The sequence below is a fragment of the Petaurus breviceps genome, unplaced genomic scaffold (genome assembly GCF_028583685.1).
Source record: "Petaurus breviceps papuanus isolate PSGF00001 unplaced genomic scaffold, PetGlider_PUasm1.0 37, whole genome shotgun sequence".
Taxonomy (NCBI): Eukaryota; Metazoa; Chordata; class Mammalia; order Diprotodontia; family Petauridae; genus Petaurus; species Petaurus breviceps.
The window spans coordinates 37752127-37778364 of NW_027186296.1; the positions used below are offsets into that span (position 1 = coordinate 37752127).

Consider the following 26238-nt stretch of genomic DNA (forward strand, 5'->3'; position numbering starts at 1 on the left):
TCATCATTCACTGCTAGCTGTGTCAGTCATTTATCTCCTCCTGTACTCATGAGAATACAAGTCATGTACACTACTCAGGCTCTCAGTTTGTGACAAGGGAAGTCGGCCAGCCAGTAATCATAAAAGTGACTAATTCATTGGCATTCAGAAATTCTGTTGGTTAAAATGCATGATGGTTTGTTTGTTTTTTCCCCTTACTCTAAAAAAGTAGCTCAAGGTGGTAAAATATATTCTTCCACTTATATCACCTAGCAGCTGTAAAATGTGACATGACAGCAGGAAGTAGGACTTTGCTTGAAAAACCTACGTGTACTGATAATAATCATATATAGCCATGAACACTTTGTAAGAGTTTTGTGGGATTTTTTTGGCTTTCAAAGAATTATACAGACAAATAATTATGATGGTGCTAGTTTAGATTTTTAAGAAAAGTTTATGGCTTGTAAAGTGTGAAATTTCAAAATGGTGCTATAGGCGAAACAGAACAATTCCAAATAAAATATCTGAGTCACTTCCATCCACCAAACTCTGATCTGAGTTCATCATCATGTGAATGTAGCCCCAGGTTCTTAAAAGTTATACAGTAAAGCACAAGCCACGAGAGGTCTTATCAAGCTAGAAGGGCTTGGGAATGAATCTGATGAGATACTCTGTGTCTATCTATCACATGAGGATAGACCAGCCTAGCTAAGTTCAGAGAGGCTCACCAAGAGGTTGGCTATAGGTTAATGAATGTTTCAGCCATAGTTATTCCTAAAGACCATCCAAGTCACATGTGTGTGTATGTGTGTGTGTGTGTATGTATGTATGTATTGCATTTATGTCAGTGCAGGACATTTCCACATTGATCACATCATGAATCCTTGAAGTTAAAGAAACCAAATTGCCCATGTGTCCTGGCAAAATATCCTATTTTATTTCATTTCAATCATTTGATCACACCGTTGCCACCTCTGGTCACTCTAGAAGGTGGTGAGTTTCCAATCAGAGGAGACCATCTAGCAGACCAAAAGATCACTGTTAGGGTTGTTGTAGTGGAAGTTCCTATTTAAGCTCAAGGTCATTGGGTGAGATGATTCTGGTGATTGTTCATCTCCGAGGTTCTATGATTCATTGCCCATGTCCTCTACTACACTCTGTAACTCCTCTGTGCTTTGACTCCAAAGATCACTTTAGAGATGAGTGGCACAGGTGGTGCCCGAAAACAATGAGCACATTTAATGTACCAGGAGATTTTCAGAAGGTCAGAAGTTGAGTAAGAGACTTGAGATAGCACCAGTGGAAAACAATGCCATGTCACAGGACACTGATCCCCTGCTGTTATATGAATGCATTATTAAAAGTGTGGATTCTTACTTTCAAACCAGGAGATGTTTCTTCCTTTATACCTCATGCCTATTCTATGTACATGGTTGAGGTTCAATAAATGTTTAATAACAGCAGCAATAATGACACTAATAACCATGATGATGTACTAGTTATATTTTGGTCATGCCAAGTGGACTAGAGAAACCTAACCATTTCATGTGATTGAGGGTGAGTGAAGAAATGAGACTATTAGGTATCCTGAGCCAGAGCTTGTAATGAGGCTGACCTTGGCCCCACTGCATTATTCCTCAGAGCAAAGGAACATGTGAATGGGATCACAGAAGACTGAGGAGGTGGATACAGGTCCTCCTGCATCTTCATCTCTGAGCCACTCATTTCTGATAGAACATTAAAAACAGAATCTAGTGAGTATTTCTGCCAATCATATCACTTTGCCCACCGGTTTCTTTAAAGAGACAATAATGATGTCTTGATTTTAATTATTTTTTTCCATTTCCTTTTGGAGTTGTATTTTGAGTAAGTTGTACCAAAGCTGCTTCCTTCTTATCTCTCCTATAATTAAGGACAGTGGGGGGTATCCTTTGGTCTTATTCCACCTTATTTTTAGTTATAGTGGTCTTGGCTTAAAGCAGGACAGATTTAATTGCTGCGAAGCTATATATTTTTCAATTTTAATTTTCCTGCTAATCATACCACATAATTTGATGTTTCAGTTTGTTGTTCCAACCTCTTGAAAGATGACAGAGTTCAGGAATACTCCTTGTCTAATTATCAGGACCAGTAATGTCCCATCCTAGGTTAGTGATGAGATAACTGCAGTTATGCATGATCCCTCAGAGGGTGGTCATGGAAGAATGGAATGTAAAATTTTGTCACAGGGATCATTGCTTGAAATTTTTCCTCTTTTTGAATTAGGAATATCTCATGATGTTGCCAAGGACAACATTAAGAACATCACTCCTCTACTCAGTAAACTCCAGTGGCTTCCTATTGTCTTCTAGGGTAAAATGCAAAACTCCTCTTGATGTCCTTTAAAGCCCATATGCAACCTGGCCCAAGCTGTCTTTCCAGTTTCATTGCATATTACTGCCTTTCCTGAACCCTCTGATGCAGCAAAACTGGTCTTCTCTCTATTCCTTGTGCACAGCATTCCTATTTCCTATGTCCATGACTTTCTACCCCCCATACGTGTAAAGAAAACACTTCCTCTTCACTTCTGTCTTATAAAAATCCTTCATTTCCTTCAAGATGCAGCTCACGTATCACCTTCTAATTGCAGGTTTCTTGATAGACTTGCTAGTGCTCTACTCCCTAAAAAATTTTTATTTAATTACCTTGTATTTATTTTGCATTTATTCTGGATGTACTTATTATATATGTCTAACCGTAAGAACTGCTACTGGTCCCAAGGGGTTGGAGTGCTGTAAGCTCTTCTCCCTTAAAGGGCCCATCTGCTCTGGACCTTTGCATATAGGCAGACTTGGTTCAGTCCTAGGGAAGTTGGGCCTGTGAGACATGCTGAGATTCTTTTTCTTTGGCTTCTTTTACTCCCACTCCTCATGTCTAGGGTCTCTCTAATGGGGGAATTACAAAAATGCCCAGTGTACACTATGAACCAGGTATAGGATGCAAAAGAAAATGCTGAACACAAAGCCCACAAGCACACATTGACAGAAAGACTTAAAACAGGATTCAGTAGCTTAACTTAGAACTATTATTAAACTATCCTGGTAAATCAAGATGTGAAACCTCATTAGAACATAAAGCAGCTTATGGGATTGCTGAATAGGCATTGTTACATTTCACCTTGGCTCTATACTGTACCTTCAAAGTCCATATCTATTGGTCAGCCAGGCCAGGTCTTGGGTTTCTCTTTTTAGTTAATGGTTATCTTCTTCAATGAATAAATTTCCTATGCTTCCAGTCAGCTCGCCTTAATGGATACAGGACTTCCAGACTCCTCAGACTCACTAGGGCACCTCCACGCCTAAATACCTCTATCTTAAAGTCTTTGTTCTTTCACTTATACTAGGAAAAAAATATAAAACAGAAGAGGCAGCCAGAAGCCCAACCCAACTCATGCTCACCTAGTTGAGACCCCCTGCTCTGGCTCTGCCACATGGGTGGAGGTACCAAGCTGGGGTGGGAGGAGGTGGGAAGTGCTGGCAGCCCTTGCCCTGACATCTCCTTTGGGAGGCTTGAAGGGTATTCACGTACTCAGCAGGAAAGAAGAGCAAGAGGTGAGTCACTTCTTTTTAAAGATCCACTGGGTCATTTATTGACTCTTCTTGCTCAGTGTCCAATAAGGGGAAGCTCGGTCATCTTCCAAGTTCCCAAGCACTGAGCTTGGTCTACCAGAATCAGGAAGGGAACTCTGAAATGCTCTCAACAAGTCAAGGTTACATATACATACATATATACATACATACATACATACATATATATATATATACACACACATGTAGAGTCCCCCATAGAATGTAAACTCCTTGAGAGGAGGGTCGTTTCATTCTTTGTATTTTAGTACCTGGCACACAAAAGGTATTTGGTAAATGCTTGTTGGTTGATTAAGAAGTGGGCAGCTGTGGGAGTCCCTGAAGGTGGGTGGAAAAACACTGGACTAGGAGTCAGAAAACCTAGGTTTTAATCTTGGCTCTATGAGTTTACTAGGGTAAGTGACTTATCCAAGGTCTAAGCCTTATCTGCCCTTGATGTCTCCCAGGGTTAATGTGAAGATCAGATGTACATGAAAACACTTCTTGAATGGTAAAATGCTATAAAAACATAAGATAGTATTTCCATCATTATTATTGCTATTACTATCTCTGTTTAGTAACTCACTTACTGGTAAGTAGTCGTTCTTTGAGAGGCACATTAATCAAATCTCCTTCTTGCTTTTCAGGTATCCAAGTTGGTTTACCCCAACTGTGCTTGCCTAAAGGGAAAGAGAAGATGAATGGATAGGGTCTATTATCTGTTCCTTCTTTCTCCTATCCTGACAGTACCAACTTTTGGTTCTCCCTTTCATAATGAAAAAGAGTTTTCAGCTGGAAGGTAACCATAAATCATTAGAATATCTACAAGGCTTCTGATTATTTGATAAACATTCATTAAATACCTACTGTGTGCAGGACTGTGTGCTAGGTGTCGGGGATACATATCTCCCTTGCTTGGAATAACCTCTCTTCTTTCTATCTCCCCAAATCCTACCTATTTTTCTAGACCCAGCTTCCACTTCTGCTTCCTTCTTGAAGTCTTTTCAGACAATTTCAGATAATAGTCAAAGCATCATACATTGATCTGTCCGTTCTCTGAACTCATTTTGCATTTGTTGTCTGTACCATACAATTCAGCAGTCTATTATAAACTGTCTTGTAAGCTTGTTCTTTCTTTTAAGTCATCTCCCTAATTAGACTGTAAGTTTCCCAGGGAGGGACTATGTATTACTCTTTTATATTCCCCACAGCAGACAGCATGGTAACTAAGTATTCAGTAGGCATTTAAGAAATGCTTTATTGATTAATATTGGTATTTATTACTACTAATATTCTTTGAGGCAGGGACCATGTTTTATATTTGTTGCACTCCCATAGTTCCTGTCACTGGGCTAAGCTCATGGATGGTCAATAGATACTGAGTGAATGAATATCTTGCATTTCTATAACACTTTCATTTTCATGACACTTAAAAATCCATTTTCTAGTTCTATACTATAAGGGTAACTAAGGTAACATCACCCTCCATTTACATGTTGGGAAAAGGAATCCCAGAGTGGTTAAATAACTTAAAATCATAGATTATTAAAATTGAAAATGATCTTGCTGTTATTCAGTTGTTTCAGTCATGTCCCACACTTCATGACCCCATTTGGGGTTTTCTTGGCAAAGATACTGGGGTACTATTTTCTTATCTAACTCATTTTAAAGATGAGGAAACTGAGGCAAATAGGGTTAAGTGACTTGCCCAGGGTCACACAGCTAGTGTCTGAGACTGGATCTGAACTCAGGAGAGTGAGTCTTCCTAACTTCAAGTCTGGCACTCTATGCACTGCATCACTTAGCTACCTGAAAAGGATCTTAGATATCACCTAGTTATATCTCTCCTATTTAACAGATGAGAAAACTGAAGTCAAGAGAGGTGAAGTGACTTGATCAAAGTCATACCTTTAATTAGGTTTCTCTTACCCAAGATATTCCAGGTCTGGAACCCCTGTATTTGTTTATGTTAGTCCAGGGCTCTTTCTGCCTGATATCACTACCTCTCTGACATTTCATGAATCAGCAGGTTGCCTCTGAATCCAAGTTTTATTTTTAAGCTTTTTTGCCTTTGAATGACCCTATTGATAGGTATCTATTTCTTTTGACATGTTGGCTCTTGGTCCATAATACTTCCATGGACAAAGTGCCCAAAGTACTTGATTTGCATTGGATTGAAAGTCAATGGGAAATCTGCCTGGCTCAGGAAAATGAAATTAGAATCGGTACAAGGTGAAGGGTCAATTCTTTTAAAAAATTATTTTTATTTTAAAAATTTGTTTATTTTTAGTTTTCAATATTTACTTTTTATAAGATTTTGAGTTCTAAATTTTCCCCCCTCCCTTCCCTCCCACCCCTCAAGATGGCATGCAATCTGATATAGGCCATATATGTGCAGTCATATTAAACATATTTCCACATTAGTCATGTTGTGAAGGAAGAATCAGAACAAAAGAGAAAAACCACAAGAAAGAAAAAAAAACAAGAAAAGAGAAAAAAGCATGCTTTGATTTGCCTTCAGACTCCATAGTTATCTCTCTGAAGGTGCATAGTTCATGAGTCCATTGGAATTGTCTTAGATCATTGCATTGCTGAGAACTAAGTCTATTAAAGTTGGTCGTTGCACAACATTGCTATTATTGTGCACAATGCTCTCCCGGTTCTACTCATTTCATTTGGCATCAGTTCATGGAAGTCTTTCCAGGTTTCTCTGAAATCCACCTGCTCATCATTTCTTATGGAACAATAGTATTCCATTACATTTATATATCACAATTTATTCAGTCATTCACCAGTTGATGATCATCTCCTTAATTTCCAACTCTTTGCTACCAGAAAAAGAGCTGCCACAAATATTTTTGTATATGGGGCTCCTTTCCCATTTTTATGATCTCTTTGGGCTACAGATCTGGAAGTGGTATTGTAAGATCAAAGTTCTATAGCCTTTTGGCATAGCTCCAAACTGCTTTCCAGAATGGCTGGAGCAGTTCACAACTCCACCAACAATGCATTAGTGTTCCAACTTTCCCACCTCTTCTCCAACAGTTATCATTTTTCTGTTTTTTCATGTTAGCCAATCTGATAGGAGTGATATGGTACTTCAGAGTTGTTTCAATATACATTTCTCCAATCAATATTGATTCAGAACATTTTTATATGACTATAGATATATTTAATTTCTTCATCTGAAAATTACCTGTTCATATAATTTGACCCTTTATCAATTGGGGAATGACTTATAGTCTCATGACTCAGTTTTCTATATATTCTAGAAATGAAGCCTCTTTCATAATGTTCTCTATCTCTTGTTTGGTCATAAATTCTTCCATTAGAAGAGTCAATTCTTAATCACCTATACTGATATCTATTGCAACGATGATACAAAATATCACATAGTAAGTGTCAGAGCCAAGACATGAATTCAGGGCTTTTTTCTCTATAATGCGGGATTCCTTCTCCATCTTGATTTGGGATAGAGGGCTGCTGAATTTCCCTCCCACTCTGAAGTTCTGCCATTCTGAGACTGGGAAGAGCAGTTCAATAGTGGTACCTATTTCTGGTGTTGGGGCAACTGGAATTTATTCTTCTTTTGTTTTCATTACAGTGAATGTGTGATGTTCACATTGGTCTTGGTCTGGAGTTGTGATTGGTACTGCTGCAGAGTATGGCCATATCATATGCCAGAATTGAGGCAATTAAGTAATAATGAAGTTGTGTTCTAGAAACAGCCTTCAGCTGCCTTTTTATGTTAACTGAGGTACTCCTCTCCTTTCCCCACTTCTCATCACAAGGGAATATTGTCCAGATCAAGACATGTAACCTTCCAACTCTGAGATTCTGTGATGGTGGCAATGGGGCAAGGGAGTCAGAAGGATGCTAGGTTTAAACAATTAGCACAGATAATTCACAAAATGGACAAGTCACACATGTATAGTAATTCATTTTGATTCAATTAAACATTTATTAAGTACCTACAGTGTGCCAACTGGCTTGGTTTGCACTTGACTAATTAAAAGAGGTAGCTTAGAAGGCACTTCAGACTTGGGAATCAAATAACCTGGTTCAAGTCCTGGCTTTGTCATTTAGCTTCCTGCCATCTGTTAAGTGGGGTTAACAGTGTCTGCCTCTTTCAGTTGTGAGGAAAGTGCTTTGTAAATCCTAAGGTATTAGAGGAAATGTGAGCTGTTGATCAGATTTAAGCCTCACCTAGAGGCATCTTGGTGTAGTGGAAAGACAGCTGACATTGGAGTCAGGAGAAACCTGGTTTATTTTAATTGAATTTTTTTTCAATTAACAAAAATTCATTATCTCTCTTCTACCTCCTCCACCTTGCTGAAAGAAAGAAGAAAGAAAAACAATGTCCTTGTAGCAAATATGCATAGTCAAATCAAACAAATTCCCTCATTGACCATGTCCAAAATATGTCTCATTCTGCACCCCAAATCTATCACCTCTTTGTCTAGAGGTGGGTAACATGCTTCTTCATCAGTTCTCTGGAATCATGGCTAGTTATTGAGTTGATCAGAGTTCTTAAGTCCTTCAAAGTTGTTTGGCTTTACAATATTGTTGTTATTGTATAATTTGTTGTGTTTTTTTTTTTGGTTCTGCTCACTTAACTTTGTATCAGGTTGTAAAACTCTTCCCAGGTTTCTCTGAAACTATTCCCTTCATCATTTTCTTACAGAACAATAGTAGGAAGGAAGGAGGGGTGGAAATAAGCATTTATTAAGGATGTATCATGTGCCAGGAATCGTACTAAGCTAATGTTCCACTACATTTGTGTACCATCATTTGTTTAGCCATCCCCCAATTGATGGGTACACTTTTAGTTAGAAATCTGGGTTTGGAATCTTCCTCTAATGCTTACCAGCTGTGTGACCATGGCACATTCCCTTCACCTCTGAGGCTTTCTAAATTGGGAATGACAATATCTGAAGTACCTACCTCACAGAACTGTTGAGAGGACCAGAAGGAAAAAATGCATCCAAAGCTCTTACATTAAAAAATTGTCATTTAATTTTTATTCTCCACTTAACAAATATTAAGCAAAAGAAGCATTTCCATGTGTGTATGTATGTATGTATGTATGTCTGTTGTAGATCAGAAGATTATACATGAAACTGCAGTTATAAAGGGTGTCCCAAAAGTTCTAGTCCAGTTGTAGGCCTTAATAATTTAAAAAATGCATCAAGACTTTTGGGACACCTTGTATAATGAATACAAAATGTAGCTTTTTACAAAAATTGAATTCAAAGCACAACTCAAAACTATCCTGTTTGTTTATGATTCTTTCTGGTGTTCCTTCTGTTCTTATAAAGTGCTTTGCAAACCTTAAAGCCTTATAACAAGGTCAGTTCTTTTTTTATATCACTGTGACCCCTTGCCTAGAGGAGAGAAGAGAGTTAAGGGAAGAGTGAGTGGAACAAATCTAACAATCCCATTTTGCTTACACATTCTTCTGTATAGCAGAAGAGGCAATCATCCCAGGGAATAGTCAGGTTGGTGAGTTTTGTCACTGACATTCCTGGTCTTTTTCATTTCCTTCTCTTAGTTCATTGTCTATACACCTTCAGGCATTCATAGGGCCATAGAACATTGGAGTTGGAAATGCACATTCAGTCTAGTTTTCTCATTTTACAGCAAGAAGTAGTGTGGTCCAGTGCATAAGAGAGCCAGCCTTGCCACCAGGAAGTCCTAGGTTCAAGTCCCATCCCTGATACCTTCTGGCTGTATGGCCCTGGGCGAATTACCTCTCAATGCTCTAGGTTTTCTAAGACTATAGGGGCAGAGAAAGTGTCCATCACAGTGGCATAAGGAATTTCCTCACCTGGGAGTACCCTCTCTGTACTAATGAAATCCAGTCCCTATCCTTAGGTTATAGAAGAGAATAACCAAAGCTCAGAGTGTTGAAATGATTTGGTAAAGGCCACAGTGAGTTAATATCAAAGGTAGGATTAGAATCCAGTACTCCTGGTCCCTGGTCTAATGTTCTTTCTATTACCCCCAGAATGTCTTTCTCCATGCCTCTAGTTCTTTCTTTTCCTCCACTTGAAAGCTAGTTTTGCCCTAATTTTCTCTATGTGTAAAATGAGGACTTCATGTCATCTCAGGTTCTTTTTTTTTTTTAAAGCTGTAATAGTTATAGCTCTTTTAAAAAAGTTAATAATATTAGCCATTTTTGCCATCTGTAAGTCGCAGTTACTTGATTCTCCTGGAGCTATTTACAATTTATATTTATTTGAATTTATTCTCTTTATATTTATTTTCTATATACTGACATATGTACTTATTTTCTTTTCCGTTAGAATGGAAGACCCTGGTGAATAGGGATTGTTTCATCCATTGTATTTGTATGCCCAGTTCATGGCACAATATTTGGCACATACCAAGCACTCAATAAATACTTGAAGGATTGAAGTTTTTTCTCTGATGGAATAAAGTGATTAGTACATCGTGAGATAGATTTCAGGCATCAGCACAAATTCAGGAGGTGTTTAAGGTCAAGGGGCTGCCAATTTCACCTATAGATAAGGCTGGTTCTGTGCCCACTTGAAGCTTCTCTTTCTCTAATTGGGCCTGCTTCCCCTGATTCCCTTTGATGACTTTCTCCTTGCCCACTCCTGCTGGCCTCTCATTATTTCCATTGCTTCTTTCCCAGGTGGGTCAGCCCTCTGTATATGTGCAGAGACAAGGAGATCGATCCCTGTCCACAGCTGACAGAGATGTGTGTAGTTCATAGAGATCTACTGTGGCTGACGGCAGATCCATTCCCTGACCTTGCAAGCCCAGTTCTGCAAGCCGTTTCTCTTCTGTGCTGCTACTTAACTCATCCATAACCACAGGGGTCATAAGATACCGAATCTCGTAAGGAAGATCAAAAGGAATCTTCCAGCCACAAAATCCTTATGACTGCCCCCTACTCTCCAGCACTGCAGGGATACGACATCATTTCTCATTCCCATCTCTCCCCATTTAACTCCTCATTCCTTTTTCCCGCAAAGCCTTATTTCTCTTGTACTCAGCCTAATTTCTTTCAGGTCAGTTTGTAAAGCTGACTTAAAGGAGTGTCTAGGATTTTTAACCTTCCTGTTCTGGTAATGAGCCAATCATTCAGAGCAAAGGTTCATGAAAGGAAGGAAGGAATGGATCTCTTACTCAGAGCAAAGGTAAGTGAAAGTAATGATACTTTGTGTTTACAAAGAACCTTTCTGGAAGTTGGAAATTGCTAAGTGTTTAGCCAGAATTCCCTCATTAATTCACATCCCCCAGCTCTCAGAGGGAGCCAGACAGGGAGTATTATTATTATCATCAATCACTTCACAATGAAGAAACTGAGGCAATAGAGGGAGGAGGGGAAGGCTGCCTTTGAATCAATGTTCTTCTCCTTGGGTGTTTATATATAGGTGGGGGGAGGGGAAGGTGGGCACTGATGGAAGGAGCATATATAATGTCCATTCCAGGCCTGTGGGAGCTTCATTCAAATGAGCCTCAACCAGGTATTTCACTACAGTCGTTGGCTTTTCAGGTCTCTACGTCTAATATATTTTGATTTAATTTAGACGTCGGAGATTAGTGGAAAGAAACGAGGTTTAAAAGAGGTCAATTCCATTACTCAGCGTTATTAATGATGTTGTCGGCTGTTGAAAATCTCAAAAACTAGAAAACTAATAAATTTTACACATTGAAAAATCGCAGATAGATCAGGCAAATGTACAAATTCTTAAAAGTATTTAATATCTGTTAAGAGGACAGAATGATAAATTCAATATTGAAAACCAATATCAGATTCACCATTACGAACCATTTATCATTACTGACTGTATGGACAGCACCTTATTGCGGGGAGCACAGAGTGATTCATAAGCTGAGACCCGGAACAATTCCATATGAAGCAAGGAATAAATCTGCTTTACATATAGAAAAGTTATTTCCACTTCCTTTATTGCCAACAAAAATCTTAGCATTTGAGAACAAATTATTATACATTAAACCCAATTGTGATGATCTCAACTGATTCCAAAATTTCTCTAACAAGTCTTCTAAATTATTTCAAATTGCATTATTAACTGAAGCTCCATTTCCTGAGAAAGAGGAAATCAGACTTATGGCTGGATTCAGTGGCTATCCAGACAGCTAGTTTAGGGGTACAGCCTGGGTCCCAAAGGCTCCACTTCGTTCTTCTTTTTCTTCAAAGATTGTTTCAAGAGGCAGTGATTATATGTCAAACTGAAGACCAAACATAGCAACTAGTAATTATTTATTTATTACGTTATTTTAAATTATATAGTATATCATATACTTATATGATATATATTATTTTATATGATATAGTTAATACATCATATGTAAGTATAATAAATATATAGTGTATAAAATATATATTATATAGTATATTTTATATATTACATGTGAGTATAATATATAGTATATTATATTGTATGTTATATATTATATATAGCATTTATACTTGTGTTTTCCAGGAAAATTATGAGATGATGTTCATGAGGTGTTTTGTTGTCATTATAGATATGAGTGCCCAGGAATAAGGGAAAATTTATTTCAATTTTCTAAAAGTATATTTGAATCCCTTTCATGACAGAGTCCAAGGCATTGTTTTATCTTTTATTTACTCATCCTATAATCAAAGTATTGAACCTTGAGCTAAAAATGATTACAGGCAGAACATTAATTCATTGCTTTTCTAATTGTTCTTCTGGATTGTAGATATATTAGTCTGTGCTCAGTCTTCAGATGTTATTAATATATATGTTTGTTAGGGTGTGATAGTAATGGAATGTGGAGATTCCCCTGTATTGGGCTTGGTTTTCAAATTGATTGTATTAAAACCCAGAGCTTGTTAATCCCACCTGTGGGATGGACTTGTTGATGTGAAAAGAAAGTCCTGAACTGGGAGGAGCTGGTGATGTAGATTTGGAGAGTCAAGAGAGAGGCGGAAGATCTTTTTGGAAGCAGCACCTCGTGGAGAGAGAGAGACTAAGAGAATTGCTGGTGGCCGCTTTGAATTGCCCTGGACTTTTGAGACCTGCCCCCTGAGCTGCCAAGGACTGAGGAGACATGGCTGTTTTGCTGGTACTTTGTCTGTCTGTTTTGATGTTATTTTGCCAGATTTGTCCACTGGTGAAAGACTGTCCTTTTGTTGAAGAAGTCCTGGAACCTGGCTGTTCGCTAAGAAGGCCTGAGACTGTCCTGCAGACAGAGAGTGAATACTGTCCACTGGTGAGGGACAGTACTGTTGTTGCAGGGGTCTGGAGACTGTCCTGCAGACAGAGTGAATACTGTCCACTGGTGAGGGACAGTGCTGTTGTTGCAGGGGTCTGGGAGCCTTTCTGTTGGTTCAGAAGCCCTGAAGAAGGATTTTCTTGTTGTATGTTTACAGAAATCCTGGGAGAGGGCTTTGCTAATGTGTTCAGGGGTTCTAGGACTGTTCTACAGACAGAGGATAAATTCATGAAGGGACTGGCAATGTATCTTATGGCCTTGCTAAGCCTTGTCTCCCCAGGAACTAAGATTGCTGAGAACTTGCCTCGTGTCAAGATGAAGAAAAGACCTCCATTTGGGTATTAAGTGCTGTGTTTAAACTTGATGTAACTCTGGGGTAGATTCAATTGTGATCCTGGGGGTGGGGAACTTTTGACCTTATTGTGCTCTGTGATTGACAAATGAAGGTACTTTACCTATGTTTGGAAACTAATCTCCATTTGAGAAGAGGGGTTTTGTGGTGGACTTAATTAAGGTATAGCCTAGGGATGGAGTAGTATTTAGAACAGGGACTTTGTAATTGATTGAATGATTGGAAGATCCTGGGGTGGGGTAGTACTTGGAGATTATTTAATCACACTTAGTAAATGCTGTATTTTGAATGATGTCATGTTTTGATCTTCTCTGTTCTGGGTTTGTTACTGAATAAAATAGAGAGCACCTATGCTGGTATTTTGAACCTGGGAAGTTGCCTTTGCTTGGTATTACATTACATAGGGGTATAGGTGTATTATAGAAGAAGGATGGTGGCCTAACAGATAGCTCGTCTGCTTTAATGTCAAGGAAGCCTAGGTTTAAATCATAGTAGCTGCACGACCATGGGCAAATCACTTAACATCTCACTGATCAGGCAGTTTTTGAATTGTAAAAATTACAGGCAAGTTTCATATCTGCACGGAAGGATGGAGTTTGAAGGCTAGGAGTTCCCTACACTGAAGAAATTATAGATTCAGATATCTATATCTATTTATCTATGCATAATAATAACTGACTTTTATATATTGGCTGCTATGTGCTGGACACTGTGGTAGGTGCTTTACAATTATTATCTCATGTGATTCTTACAACAACCTTGGGAGGTAGGTGCTACTGTTGTCCACATTTTACAGAAGAAGAAGCAGAGGAAATAGCTGTTTTAAGTGATTTCTTCAAGGTCACACAGGTAGTAAGGTATCTGAGGCCAAATTTGAATTCAGGTCTTCCTGGCTCCAGGCCCAAAGTTCTATCAATTGTACTACCTATACATGCATATATGTATGTATGGGCGTGTGTTATATATACACATATGTACATATGTACGTGTGTACCTAATGCTCTTCATAGAGTCCTTGTATGGTTTTAAAACTTCATACATTTAGTCTTTAATAACATAGGGTATAGGAAAAAAATTTAATAATATAGGGTATAGGAAAAAAAATCTGACTGGTAAATATAAACACATCTTGAATTTTCTTTTCACAGCTGATATGATCTTCAGTTCTGTTAGCCCTAGGACACAGTTTACCTTCCTGCCTACCACAAAAAAAATTTCATCTGTAATAGGAGCTTAAAAAATGAACACACTGTGTGCAACTATGTAATATAGCTGTCCTAAACCTTAAAAAGGTGCTTTTAAATGTCATATATCGATATTTTAAACCATACTTCCAAACTGGTTTACAAAATTAAAAGTATACTAGGACCTGGTTAAGACCCTATGTGTATGTCTAAAATTAGAGGGAGATCATTAGTATTATTTCTGCAATGCAGATAGGAAAACTGAAGTCCTCAAAAGATGAAAGAGTGACTCCTTAGTCGATCAGAACATCTGACTTCCCGCTGAAACTTGAGCACAGAGCTGGACTTCAACTCTGTAGCAATTCTAGCATGTATGTGCACACCCCCTCCTCCCCACGTAGAGAGACACAATCATTCATTTATGTATTCATACAACTATAGACAGTTCATAGTCACCAGATGGGTAATCATTCAGGAAGTAAAATTCTGGTGACTTAGAAGCAGAGAATCTGCAGGGCATTCAGCAGATTGTCAGTATGGCTGTACAAAGGAGTTCTCTAAGAAGGAATTTTAGATACTTCTGTGCAAAAAAGTTGAGATAGGTTTTGTTAAAAGGTTCTTTTGTAATATACTGAAACTCTCTCTTACAGATAATTTGCTAAGTTCCAGGCATTTAACCCTTCCTGAAATACTTGTCTTTTTTTATATAGTTGAGTATTTTATTTTTTTTTCTGTTAATAATATTTTATTTTTTCCAATTACATGTAAAGATAGTTTTATCACTAACTATTTATTAAGCACCTAAAATGTGCCAGACATTGTACTAAGTACTGGAGATACAAAAAAATAAAACAAATAGTTTCTATACTCAAGGAGTTGAAATTTTATTGAAGTCAAATATGGCTGAGATTTGGAGCCTTTGTGATTTGGAAGATGGTAGTGTCATCAATAGAAAGAGAGTAGTTGTGAAGACTTGGGGAGAAGATTATTTATTTAGTTTTGACCATATTGAACATGAAGTATTTTCAAGGAATGCTTAAAGGAATGCCCCATAGATAGGTAGGATGGTACCAGAGCTCAGGGGAATAACTGGGAGTGGTTATACAGATTTGAGATCAGCATAGAAGCAATGATGGAAGCCTTGGGAGTGAATGAGATGACCAAGTGATAGAACTTAGTGTTAGATGAACTGAAAGACAAGGACAGAACCTTGGGGATACACCCATACTTTGTAGGTAGGAGGTGGAGAATGAACTAGGAAAGTAGATGAAGATATAAGTTAGGGAAGAGAACCAGAGAAAAGTGTTAAGAAATATAAAGACAAAAGAAAGTCTCTAAGAAGGAGGGGGCTAGTTAAGAGTATCAAATGCTGCAGAAAGACCAAGGAGTATGATGAGTATTGAGAAAAAGTCACTGGATTTGGCAATGAAGACATCACTGGTGACCTTGGAGAGAGCAGCTTCCATAGAGTGGAGAGGTCATAAGCCAAAATACAAAGGACTGGGGAGTGAGTGGGTGTTGAGGAGGCAGAGGCAGTGAGTGTATGTTGCAGCTAGCACAAGCAGCACATAATAAGGAGCAAGGCCCTATTGATTTCAGCAAGAAAGTGCTTCTCCTTTCTCTAATGCCTTATTTATTTATTTTTTGCAGCATTAATTTGCATCTGGTTTGGTCCCAAAATCGAAAGAAATCAGAATCTGGCCAAGGTGCACCAGCAAGATGAGTTTATTTGATGGTGAATGCATTGCTCTCTTCCGTGAGTAAGCAGTTTACATCCTGCTGGGTTGCATCCCACTGTGGCATGAGAAATATTTCCAATGATTTTAACTTTGGCCGATTGTCAAATTGCATTCTGATTGCTTATTAGCTGCAAGATATCAATAGTATATCTGTAACCTATGTAAAAACATACTCATATGGATATGCTTCGTTCATTCATTGATTTCCAACTCTTGAATTCTCCAAGAGACCTCATAAATACACATGATACCCCTGAAAGGTGGATTTTACATCTGATTCTTTTTATTTTGGAGAAAGATGTAGAAACTCATGTACTATGTCTGGACAGCTCACCAGCAGTTATGGAACAGAGGAGGAATAGTGCTACTGTTTCTTTTCTCCAGGGTCTTGGGCAAATTATGCTCCATGAATTGCTTCCAGATCTCATTGTTCCCGCTGAGAATGCTAAGGGCTCAAAACGGGTGGTGCATCTCATAAGATCTGAGTCAGTCCCTGTTTCAGTTGAACGCAGGAAAAGAAAACAAGAAACTCACCTTTAGTTTAGATGGGTCCAGGGAAACTTGGTGCCTTTTTTTTTAAGTAACCAATAATTTCCTAAAAGAGCTGTATTAATTTTTATAGCAAATAGAAGAAATGATAATAATAATTATAAGAATCATGATTTTGGCTGTGATTGGGACAAACCAGTGAAAATGTGGAAAAGAGATTTACAGCACCACTTTCTGAGAATGACTCAAACTCAGTTCTTGATCCAAACCAATCAGCATTTCTAAGTTCTTACACAAACAACATTCAACCAATCTCATTAAATATTCAATACATATTCAATGTTATTAAATATTGAACACCACTTAATAAATACAACCAAGTTAATCAAGGCTTTGATTGGTGATTGTAGGTTCATAAGAAGCCTGTCAAAATCATTTGATATGGGTTTTGTTCTGATATTTCTCTTACTTCTCCCTGTTTTTGAACATGTGTAGAGCTTGTGATATAGAGCCGGATTTAAGTACTGAACTTGGAGTCAGGAAGACACAGATTCAAAACTGACCTCTGACATTTACTAGCAATGAAAAACCATGGACAAGTTACTTAACCTCCTAAATTACTAAATAGTTTCCATACAACTGCCCTGTGAGTTAGGTAGACCAGGTATTATCCCTACTTTTTTTTTTTTTTTTAAGCAATCGGGGTTAAGTAACTTGCTCAAGGTTACACGGCCAGTTATTTCTGGGTGTGGTGCTAAGTATCTGAGCCCGGATTTGGTCCAGGTCATCTCGACACTGGAGCCAGTGCTCTTACTCACTGAGCCAGCTGGCCACCCCTATTATCCTTACTTTGCAAGTGAGGAAACTGAGCCCCAAAAGATCAGTTGGTCGGCTATTTATTTATTGAGTACCCACTATATGCCAGGCACTGTGCTAAGTGCTAAAATGTCAAGTGACTTGCTGTGGATCACCCACATCTTTTTCACATGAACTGCTAAAATACCATATCTCACCCATCCTGTATTTGTACAGCTGATGACATATCATTGAGATGTTTTTGGATTATGATTCTCTCAATCAATGTGTTAGCTCCCTAGCTTAGTGTCATTTGCTGTCAAATTTGCTAAGCTCCACAATCAACTAATTGACAAGCATTTAATAAATGCCTACTATGTACCAGGAACTATGCTTTCAGAATAAAGATAGTCTCAGAACTGAAGGAGCTTATATTCTATTGGGAAAGATAATACATACACATATAAGTAAACATAAAATGTACATAAATTAAATGTAAGGTAATTTAAAGGGTGGGGACTAGAATCTATTTTTGTTCTCTACTCTTTTACCCAAATCAGTGATAAAGAGGTTAAACAGTATAGGGTCAAGATAACCTTCCACGGAGACATTGGGTCTCTTTGGATCTAGTCATTCAACCAATTCCAAATCCATCTGCCATTTTCTAGTCCATATGCCTCTTTTCTTGTTCACAACAATAGCATGAGAAACTCTGCAAATGCTTCTCTTAAATCTAGGTAAACTTTAACCACAGAAGTGGCCCTGAGGCTAGGAAGACTTGAATTTAAGAATCACCTTTGACACATACTGGCCATGTAGACCTGGGTAAATCACTTTAATGTTTCAGTGTTCTAGACCACTCTCTAAGACTAAGAGATGCAGAGATGGTACCAACTTGGATTGGTAAAGAGATTTTCATTACCTGGAAATTCTCTATTTCCATGAAATCACAGGTCTAGTCCTCCCCTACCAGTTTAGTAACTTTGTCAAAAAATGGAAATGAGCATAGTCTTTTGCAAACCCTACTTACTTCTCTTGATCATCACTAGCCATCCCTTTAATAATACATTCAGACTTTTGGTAATTCTATCAAGCTCACCAACCAATTGAACTCAATTAATCCCTTTCCCCATTTATTAAACACCGACTGTGTTTATGGAATTATGTTAGGTGATGGGGATGCAAAGCTAAAAACAAAAAAATAATCACTGCTCTCTGGGGGATACAATATATAAACATGTAAGTAAAAACATATCACTAATGATGCTTCAGGAGTCACATCAATCATTTCTTTCAGCACCCTGGGTTACAATTCATCTGGGCCTAGTGACTTGAATTCATCAAGGGCAGTTTAGATCTTTGCTTACCATCTCCCCATTTATTTGAATTCCCCTATTAGTCATTTTTGGTCTGTCTTTTCCAACAGATAAATTATTCTCCATGGTAGAAAAAGCAAGAGAATAAGAATTAATTATTTTTTCCCTTCTTTCAGTCTTCCATGAACATTATTCTGCCCACTCAAACTGGCTGTATCCCTTCTTTAATCTTCCTCTTTTCTCCAATATAGTTTTAACCTCCCCTCTTTCCCATTTTCTTGTCTTTTAACATTTTTTCCCCTACCAATCTTATCTCATTGTGAGTTTTAGCAATTCTGGCATTATTTTTATAGGGCTGTCCTATGCTTTTGTATTCCTCCTCTGTGACCTACCCTATTGCCCTCTTCTTTACATGTCTTTTTAAAATACAAGTTTGTTTATGAGTTTTCAGTTCCTCTATGCTGGTCTTTTTAGATGTCTCCTTTTTCTCCTCATCGGAATTCTTTTTGTGCCTTCAAAATTTCATCCTTGAGAGCTTCCCATTCTTTCTAATGGCTCCCTATTACTTCTAGGACCAAATAAAAAAAATTCTCTTTGGCTTTTAACGACCTTTATGACCTGTTCAGCCACTTCTTACCTTTCCGCTGTTCTCACATTTTACTCCCCTCAGCACCTACTCTGCCATCCAGTGATAACTGACCTCCTTGCTTCCTTGAACAAGATACTTCATCTCTTGGCTGACCATTTTTCCTAGCTGTCTTCCATGCCTGGAACTTTCTCCCTCCTCACCTCTGTCTCCTAATTCACTGGCTTCTGAAGTCTTAGTTCAAGTCCCAACTTCTGCAAGAAGCTCTTTCCAATCCCCTTTAATCTTAATGCCTTTCCCTTGAACTTACCTCCGGAGACTTTATCCTGTATATACCTTGCTTGTACATAGTTGTTTGAAAATTGCCTCCCCATTAGACTATGAATTCCTTGAGAGCAGGAACTATTTTTTGCCCATCTTTGTATTCCCATTCCTTAGTATAGTGGCTGCCACATAGTAAGCATTTAATAAATGCAAGCTTATTGGCGCCTGAGCTTTCTTCTCATGTAGAATGGGATTCTAACCTATCTTTTTTTTTAAACCCTCTAATATATTCTCAAAAATCTAGGGTGCATAACAAACTATGCCTAGTTTTCCTCTCACTTATTGCAAATTTCAAGATTGAGGGGGTTACTTCTCCCATCACTTCCACCAGGTTTCCATTATTTTTACTTCAAGCCACTAATTCCTTCTTATTAATGATTCAGGTCTAGAATCAAAGTTTTCCTCTTTGCTTCCTCTACCTTTTAAAGGATGAAATTGTCATTAAGAAAAATGGGGAAACCGTTAGTTGCTCTGCTTTTGTCAGAGAGAGCCCTAGATGGCCACATAAATGAGATCCCTTATCATTACTATGTTACACCTCCTTGTTATTTTGTGACCTACTTCCCAAACTTATCATCTATTTCCTTTTTCTGTCCAGGTGGTCTATGGCCTACTCCAATGTCAATATTGCTTCTGTTAACTTATTTCATTGATCTTCCCCCAAATGTTCTCCACCATATTTCTACTACTCTGGTAGCAGGATTTTGTCACATAAATAACAAAAATAATAGCTAACATCTATATCTATATCTGTCTATCTATTTAATCTATCGCTCCTACTATATGCTAGGCATTCTGTTACACACTTTATAAATACATGAGTATGTGTCCTTTTTGTAAATGTTAGTCTGTCTTATCTCCTTTGCCTCTTCTGTTCCTTTTGAATTAGCTATACCTTTCCAGAGACATATTCTAGTCATGGGTCCCCATCCTACAGCTATACCCATGAAGTCAAGTTTGCTTCCTTGTGTGAAGATATCTATTTTGATTTGTTCATTTGTTCATACTTTATGCTTTTGTGTGTAGATATTTGACACTATGAACTTTATTGCTGGCTCCTTTCTTGGATTTTGTGTTGCTACTGCAATTTTTTCTTTTTATGTCTTGGCTACTTTTTATAGTAACTAGTTTGGTAGACAGGCATAGCTTTCTTCCTCTTTTTTCCTTTCCAAAGCTGGGGCTTTGGGCTCTAAAGACAGTGCCCTATCCAGTCTAACAGCTTGGTCTTTGAATTCCTTGTCTAGCCTTCTTTCTATAATATCATAATGATATGGAAAATAGTTCAGAATTAAAAGCTGGACACATTTCCTGGTCTTACTGAGATGAAAGGAGTTTGCAGGGTGGAGAGAGCCCAGAGTACTGGTTCATTTATTTGAATTGTCCATGAGAGGGAACTCAACCAAGATATCATTTTATTATTTTGGAACTTTCACAATACCATAGTCTTATTGGAAGGAATTAGTCCTGTTTAGAATTCTAGTTGTTCCCAAGAGGAGAGGTGTGTAACTTAAGGCCTTTGGACTGTAAGCAGCTCCAAATTCCTTAGTGTGAACAGAATCAGATTAAAATAAAATTGGGAAATGTTTAACAGAATGAATAAAAATATAATACACCATAAATAATGTTAATTTATGGTTTTCTAAGTCAATATGCTGTCCACAGTGATTTGAGTTTGATACCACTGCAAGAGGATGAGGGTCTACTTTCCTCCACTCTATATGTACCATCTGGGGCTCTGTTTCCATCCTGGAAAGATGGAGGGCTTAGCAGTATGGGACAGATGGCAACCTTGGGCTTCCCAAACTCTTAAAGGACAGTGATGATTATAATTACTTTTTCTTTCCTGATGTTTCTGTTGCCTGTACATTTATTTTCTGCGTGGACTTTGCTTTGGAGGGAGCAGGGGTGTAAGAGAGAGGGAAATGATCCTGTACCCTTCTCAGGTACTACTCAGAGAGAGATTTTATGTGAATTCTAGGAGGACTTCAGAGGACTTAATGTTTAGGCACGGAAACTGTTTCCAAAAGTCTCAGAATGAATTGGAGGTTTTATTTGCAAATAATTCTAGCTGCTAGTATGGAAGGTCCTATTATCCCTACTTTGGTCCTTCAAGTTTTTTATTTTACTTTTTCTTTTTTAGTCCAAGAGAAAAGAGAAATCTAACTAAGAAGACTGCATCGTGCAGCTATTCATGTTTCTATAAAGTACTATCCCTTCTTTTCTTATCATTCTAGTTCTCTGGTAGGAGGTAGGAAACTGAGAAGTCTGCCTAATTCTTAGTTAGGCTCTACTGGGAAGGCCAGGCTAGACCTTTTGCTTCTAGAACTGACGTTGAAATTAGGGGATTGAAGTAGATGATCTCGAGGTCCTTTCAAATCTTCATTTTTATTTTTTTAATGGGAATGAGGGGAGGAGAGATGAGGCGGAGAGACATTGACAATGTTGGTCAGAGGCGAAAGAAAGAAGGCTTAAGTTGACGCCTGGGTGGGAGGAGGGGAAGGAAATAACAGAGAAAAAGAGATTTATAGATGAGGAAAAACAAGGCTTCTCTGTCCCCCGTCCCATTCTTGGACCTTCTAGCTTTGACACCAGTCTTCCTAGTGTGTTAATGACGTCCTAACCTTTCCCCTTCTATTTTCTGGTTCCTCTTTTTAAGCCTCTGTCCTGATCTAGATTAAAGTCCTTTTTATAGTCCAGTTTGCGGGAGGCTCAGGTGCGGGTCTTACGCCGAGCTCACTTAGGTTCTCCCTCCCTCCCCTTCCCACGTGCGGTCCGCCCCGCCCCTTGGCCGGACTAGCCAGCAGCGTTGAGTAGATGCTGCTTGGACACCCGCAACTCCAAACCCTTAGAGGCGGGGAGAGGGTGGAAGGGAGAAAGAGGGATGGAGAAAAAGGGACAGATGGAGAGAGACGAACAGAAATGAGAGACTGAGAGATGGAATAGAGTAGGAAGGTCAGAGAGAATCGAGAAGGGAGAGGAAAAGAGGAAGAAAAAATAGTAAAGGGGAGGGTGAGAGAGAGGGAGGCAGTAGGGAGGGACAGAGGGACGAGGAAAGGGGTGGGGGCTTGTTCGGCAGTAGCGGCAACAGCTGCAGCCGCCGCCGCTCCTCCAGCCTCCACCTCGCAGGGCCGGTTGCAGAGAGTCCGCGGTCTCCGCTCTCAGTAGTAGCCAGGCTTCAGAGCTCGTCTCATCTCACGGCCGCTGCGCCTTGACTCCGGAGAAGACCCGGTCGGCTTGGAGCCGCCGGGGCAGGTAAATGATGGGGAACGGGGAGAGGCGGCTCAGGAATAAAGGGTTCCCCGGGTCTTGGTCCCAGACTAACTTTGCCCTGCACCCCGGCCCCCTACACTTGCCCTTGCCGTCTCTCTCAGGTTCATTCCGCGATCCAGCATGCGGCACTCGAGTTTTGCGGGTAGGGTTGGGGATTGTAACCACAACCTGGGGAGGAGCCTGGGGGTCCGGCTGGGGTCCGGGGGTGCCGAGGAGAATCAACAAGGCAGGGAGCACGGCTGTGGGGGCAGAGAACGCGCCTAGACTCGGGGCATCCCTGCAGCCGCGTGCGGGTGGTTGAGGTTTCCCTCCACGTGGGGGAAAGGAGCAGAGGGAGAGAACCCTGGCAGCACAGCGGCCCCGTGGTCCCCCGTGGGCAGCACGGAGGCTGGGGCGCCTGCGGAAGCTGGGCGCGCAGCTGACGCGGGTCCGCAGGCGGTGTCGGGAGCCACTTCTCCTGGGGTGGGAGCACCTTAGCCATTTCTGATCCCGTGGGTCCTTTTCATGGCTTTATTTCTGCAGGGGGGAAGAGGAAAAATACTCCTTCCCCCACCCCGTCTCCTTTCTACAGACTTTCCTTCTCTTCTGCCTTGACCCACACCCCAATTCCTAAAACCTTTCTGAACGGGAACCCAGAGTTGAACGGATTTGCTCGGAGCAATAACTCGGAGGGGGAACTGAGGCGTTGGCATCATCTATCCCCAGAGAAAATGGCTTTCTGGGGCTGGGTTGAGAATCTCTGTCTCTGGACCCGGAGAGTGGACCCTGAGTTCCTAACTTTTCCCCTCTGTAATGGGGGTGTTGCTTAGAGAAGGGGGTAAAAATGACCTAAGTGTTGCAAAAAGAAGCCGGCTTTCCAAATGTGATTTGTTTATTTATTTTGCAAAAATAACCCAGAAGGTGAGGCACTGGGTGATTTAAAAAATTTTTTTCTTTTGACCATAGCAACTCGTGAAGACATCCTACTAAGGCACAGAGAGGTTGCGATCTTTTGCTGGGGGAAGGGAGCTCCCGATACAGAAAAGACCACGGATAGTTGAAGTATTGAAATAATAATGATTTTGAACCCAGAATGCTTCTAATGGGGACAAACGCGGGTCTGTGTTTGAGACTCAGGCATCTCTGTGTCTCTGAGAGAAAAGAGCTGGCAAGCTCTGTGGGCTCTTCCGCAGCCTCGGGTTGCCCTGGCTTCTTTCGCTTAACAGGGCATCTCAGCTCCATGGCTCACTGTCCGGAGACGTTCTCCGTAACCCTCTAGAAATCTCTCCTGGGACCCAAATGCCTTCCCCCACCTCCTTTCATGTTTCATTTTTGAAAGACTAGAATCACTAAGTGGTTAAGCGCCGGCATCCGTCCCAGGGGTGAGAAGAGAGAACAGTAGTCTCTTGGGTTGGGTGAACTGGGTTTGTTTTGAGTCTTAGTGATTGCGGGCGGGGGCGGGGGCGGGGAGAACACCTGAAACTAGAAAGCCAGCGACCAAGACTCAGAGGCCATTCTCTCCGAGAAGGAATCAGTGACCTCTGGGAAGGAGAAGCAGAGGTTACTGGAGGGTGGGTGGGCAGAAAGGTGGGCTGCGAGTCGGCTTGCCGGTTGGGTGGGATTATTTGGGGAAAAGGCTCAAAAACTGTTTTCCTTTGGGTAATGAATGAATCCTGTGGAGGGGAAGGGGCTAAGAAGCCCAGGTCTTCTTGGGAGCTCACGTCTGACTTTATTATAGAAGAGTTTGAACTCGAGTTTTCTTTGTTCTGGAGGAGGTTTCAGTGAATAGGAGGCAGGTGAGTTTCATTTAGGTCTTCACAATCTACTCAAACTCAGGTTAATGGGGATAACAGCTGAGAGCTTTGTGGAGAGGTCACTCAACCATACTCCCCAAGAACCGATGAGGAGATCCTCAAGGCACTGAATTTTGTCACACATGTTAACCAACAAATATTCTGGGGAATGCAGTCCGGATATAGTCAACGTTATGTAAACATTATGTTAAAAAAAAGCAAAAAAAAAAAAAAAACCCCAAACAAACCAGTGAGTCTTAAATGGATATAAATTTAAAATTTTAAATGGAAATGGAGTTGTGTTAGTTAACTTTTGACTCCAGTGAGGACCTTTGGAAGGCTGGGTCTGTATGATGCTAGAACTACACTTGATTAGATGAAGATGAGTTAGGGAGTTCAAGCAACACTATTTCTTTGACATACTGGGAATCCAGAGAATGGAATATAGATTTGGAATGAAAGACCTTAAGTTTGAATCCCGGTTCTGCCACTTATTATCTCTGTATCCTTGGCTGAGTCAGAACCTGTCTGAGACTCCTTTTACTCATTAGTAATGGGAATCATGGGGCAGCTAGGTGGCACAGTGTATCAATAGAGTGCTGGGTCTACAATCAGGAAGACTCATCTTCCTGAATTTAAATCTGGCCTCAGACACTAGCTTTGTGACCCTGAGCAAGTCACTTAACTTTGTTTGCCTGCAGTTTTCTCATCTGTAAAATGAACTAGAGAAGGAAATGGTGTAAACCATTACAATATCTTTGCTAAGAAAACCCCAAAATGGGGTCATGGAGAGTTAGGTATGACTGAAAAGACTGAACAACAACAAGAAATGGGAATCATAAGGTGATGCTGCCCTCACTGGCTTGTTGCTGGTGAAGGGATTCATGAACTCTGAAGTACTATAGAAATGTAAACTATTTTGGTGGTTCAAGAATCATTCTTGACCTAAACAAATACTGATTCAGCTCCTTTGAAATACCAGTGATAGGCTAGCATAATAGAGATACGTATCACCCAGTCCTTGCCTTTTAGGAATTTTCAGCTCTAAATCTTATGAATTAGTAGAAAGGATAAGGACTGCTTTATGTTATAGTTAAGTATTACCCTTAAGTGGTATAGGACTTCCGGGGAGGGGATGGAGAAAGGCTTGCTGGAAGATATGGGGCCTTGAGCTAAGCTTTGAAGGAGAAAGAGTAGTTCAATGTGCAGAAATTTGAGAATATTCCAGGTACTGTTAATTACATGAGTAAATATATAGAGGTGGGAAAGGTCAAGATGTGTATCTTAAGGGACAAGAAGACCTTAATATGGGACTGTTAGGAGAGAGCAAGGTCCTTGGGAGAAACTAGAACCACTTAAAATAGGACTTGGTCTGAGACTTGTGCTCCTAGCTTACCATCAAACAGTCCTTGGCTAGATTCTCAGGTAGGGTGGGCAAATAGTATGCACACTGGATTTTATTGATTAGGTGCTATTGATTTCGTGTGTACTGTTTTTTGCTTTGCAACCTGTTGATCACTTCCTTGTTTTTCTTCAACAGCAAACATTTATGGAGTACCTCCTATATGCAGGGTACTGTCACAGATG

The 26238-nt window shown here is 39.8% G+C and overlaps 1 protein-coding gene across 1 annotated transcript in view; it reads left to right on the top strand.

The window, feature by feature from the left end:
- Window positions 1-22435: 22435 nt before the first annotated feature.
- Window positions 22436-26238, top strand: part of LOC138168710 (multiple epidermal growth factor-like domains protein 11) — a 226879-nt gene continuing 223076 nt past the window's right edge. The window contains exon 1 of the mRNA XM_069097594.1: window positions 22436-22861. The gene's annotated coding sequence lies outside the window, so the exon portion shown is untranslated. The remainder of the gene's footprint in view (window positions 22862-26238) is intronic.